Source organism: Zerene cesonia, unplaced genomic scaffold (assembly GCF_012273895.1).
Source record: "Zerene cesonia ecotype Mississippi unplaced genomic scaffold, Zerene_cesonia_1.1 Zces_u001, whole genome shotgun sequence".
NCBI classification, from domain to species: domain Eukaryota; kingdom Metazoa; phylum Arthropoda; class Insecta; order Lepidoptera; family Pieridae; genus Zerene; species Zerene cesonia.
In genome coordinates, this window is record NW_024045131.1 from 4,360,540 (window position 1) to 4,363,975 (window position 3,436).

Here is a 3,436-nt window from a genome sequence, read left to right on the forward strand (position 1 = left end):
GAGATTCCAATTATATATATATATATATATATATATATATATATATATATATATATATATATATATATATATATATATATATATATATATATATATATATATATATACAAGAATTGCTCGTTTAAAGGTATAAGATACAAACAACAAAATTACTATACGCTCATAGCATTGCCACGCTTAACAATTCACTAAACGAATTGATAGTAATGACATTTCAAGGACATTTCAAACCCGGGTCATCCCGGGGCGAAGGTGTATACGCCGCATTCGCAATCCGTATGACGTGACTTACCTAGCAATACAAGCGTTGCGAGCGTCCACGGACTGGTAGTTGAACATTTTCCGAACCGCGGCGAGACGTGTTTTCCTTTGTGAATTGTGATTTTTGAATTTTTCTCGTGTCTCCCAGTCAAAGAGGTAATTTGAATTTATTTTTCATTTTATAGTTTAGTATTTAATTGATTTATAGCTAAGGATGTGAGCAGTAACGTTAGAAATAATTTATTTATTGGCAACAGTTATCAAACTGAAAATATTGTAGGGCTTTTGATATATAGAAAAATCTCGAATACGGATAGAAAGAACATATTGTAAAAGCTAGACCAATATTTACTAACGTTTCACATGACTTATTTCGTTGAATCGTTAACATAATGCGATGTTTAAAAACCGGTAATTCCACAATTTATTTCGAAAAACAAATGCAAAATTTTAATAAATATAAATAAATTAAAATAAATCCTACAACAATTAGGGATTGTGCGTATCCAACGATGAAAGAATTTTTAAAATCGGTCCAGCAGTTCCTGAGATAAGCGCGTGCAAACAAACGTACAAACTCTTCAGCTTCATATCATTGTCAAATGGAAATTAATCTAATTTGAAATCAACCTAGTTTGTTTCATTTTAATAAATTATATTATATTAAATAATTATATACAGTATAAATTTAATTTTTAGTTTTATAGCATTGAAATGCTATATACAGTATATTTGGAAGTTTATTAATCATTTTAACCGATATTAAATAAAATAGATAATTAATCCAAAAATCCAGAACCATTAAAATTTGTTCAGCCGTTGCTCAGCTATATTGAATCCACCTTTATATAAATGGACAATGAAAAATTTTCTGCAATTAACCAACGCAGAAATTAAATACACTTTGACCTGACATTAATTGACATTTTATAAGCACATGCCAACAAAACCTGACATAATTATATATCCTACTAATATTATAAATGCGACAGTTTGTGAGGATGGATGTATGTGTATGTATGTTTGTTACTCTTTCACGAAAAAACTGCTGAACCGATTGCAATGAAATCTATATATATAAAATTCTCGTGTCACAGTTTTCGTTGCCATACTCCTCCGAAACGGCTTGACCGACTTTGATGAAATTTTTTGTGCTTATCCGGTATCTATGAGAATCGGCCAACATCTATTTTTCATATACCTAAATGATAAGTGTAAGGCAGAACAGCGTTTGCCGGGTGCAGCTAGTTTAATATAATATAACCTATATCACTCAGTGATTTTGCAGCTTTCCAATGGTGAACGAATTTTCGAAATTCATCCAGCAGTTTTGCGTAAAAACGTTACATACATACAAAATACATAAGTTTCCTTTTTGCAATATTAGTGTTGATATGCGTAAGTAATAACCAAGTTACCTAGACATGCACCAATAACCCTACAAGTTAGATTACTTGAAATACGACCTAAGTGACGCAACACATACTTATTTATCGCAGTGCTATATGCTAGACTACAATTTAGTACCTAACTTGAACCCTAGGAGATACAGTCTCCGTCATCTGTTCTTGTTATGCATTAATTTAACACAGAAATTATAAGAGATTATTAAGAAGATATTTATTTATGTTTTCATTGTGTTTCCTGTTTTCTGTTTTGTTTTTTGTCATAAGGTCAATTTATTTCCTCCACGCTCGCCTGGTCTCGAACCCCGACTTGTCGATTTTAAGTCCGAGGTACTCACCACTAAACTACTACTGCTTATGCACTGCACTGCTCTCATAGGAGGTCTGTGTCCCAGCAGTGGGAACATATATGGGATGATAATGATGATAAGATGTCTTTTCTCCATCTAGACATCTACACTATGTTACCCTCTACTCGTATGAGCCACGCGGGGGGCTGGTGACCTGTTCCTCAGACTTCTATATAGTCTACTTCAGGCACCAGTCACAACGTTATCCACTATCTTATCTATATATTTAAGTTTCTGTAAGCTACCAATGTTGTGAGGATTGTATAAAGATGATTTTATTATTTTATAATTTAATTATCACTAGCATGAAACACAGTTCCGCCGTCTGTGTGTCCGTCTGACTTTAAAACGCAGCAAATTATGATGATTTTTCTATCTTCCTCATCCTTCCCAGTCCATTCCTTCTTTCCAGTCGCCAATCCTTTCCTAATCCCTAACCTAAAGAGGTAGTATCTCTGCTCTGTTCACGGGCGGTGATCGCTTACCATCAGCCGAACCACCAGCTCAGTTGTCCGCTATGACATAATAAAAATTGAAACATCATACTGTGGAACTGCAAGTTCAATGCGCGAGATGGTCTCGTGATAAACCAAAAACCGAGTATCAATTTTGAAATTTATCGCTCGCCATTTCTCATGATTTCTGAGTAGCATGATGAATAGGTACATCAAATTAATTGTGCGTAATGAATTTATGAAGCGTGCACTTTTTGACTTCTCAAACATTAGTTATGTTTATTGCGCGAACTACAATACGTACTCTGTTTCAACAAAATTGAATAAATGAATTTAAAATCTAGTTCGGACACAATTGAAGTAGTTGAATACTGAAAATAATAAACAATTAATGTGGGAGCAGACGTGATATCATAGACGTGTTATGACGATTCAAAAGTGCTCCTAGAAGTCTTTTTGAATAAATCTTTTCTGAATGAATAGGTGTTTGATTTTGAGTTGATGGGTCTTTAATGAAATAGAGGTTCTAAATAGTTTTTATTGCCAAAATAATGTGATAAATGAATATGCTGCCATGGGCGTACCCAGGTTCTGGGCTGGGGGGCAAATCAAAATTTTTTTAAGCCAGGTTGCGCTTGCCGCGCACTTGTTTTGCCTTACACACCACACGAAGACACCTACAATATATATAAGGAAAACACCCACAAGTTATCCTGCAAATGCTTTATATAAACCAAGTCAAATAAATAAACATAAAATATAATAAAAATAAGTATTTCTTTATTTACATTCTTTAAATAGGTAGGTATATAGGAGAACTTAGTCTCCTTAGTCGTTTAAGATCCTTGAACTATTTTAAAAGTAACTTCCGAGGATCTTCAGCCTTCTAGTCCAAGAAAATGGGTAGGGTAAATGCGAATTTGAGACTAAAACTTGAATTTTTGATATAATTTACTTTGAGGAA

At 33.4% G+C, this 3,436-nt stretch overlaps 1 protein-coding gene across 1 annotated transcript in view; it reads left to right on the forward strand.

Annotated features, from left to right (window-relative positions):
* The first annotated feature begins 273 nt into the window (after positions 1-273).
* LOC119838139 (putative fatty acyl-CoA reductase CG5065) overlaps positions 274-3,436 on the forward strand; it is a 27,645-nt gene continuing 24,482 nt past the window's right edge. Inside the window, exon 1 of the mRNA XM_038363971.1 lies at positions 274-417. The gene's annotated coding sequence lies outside the window, so the exon portion shown is untranslated. The remainder of the gene's footprint in view (positions 418-3,436) is intronic.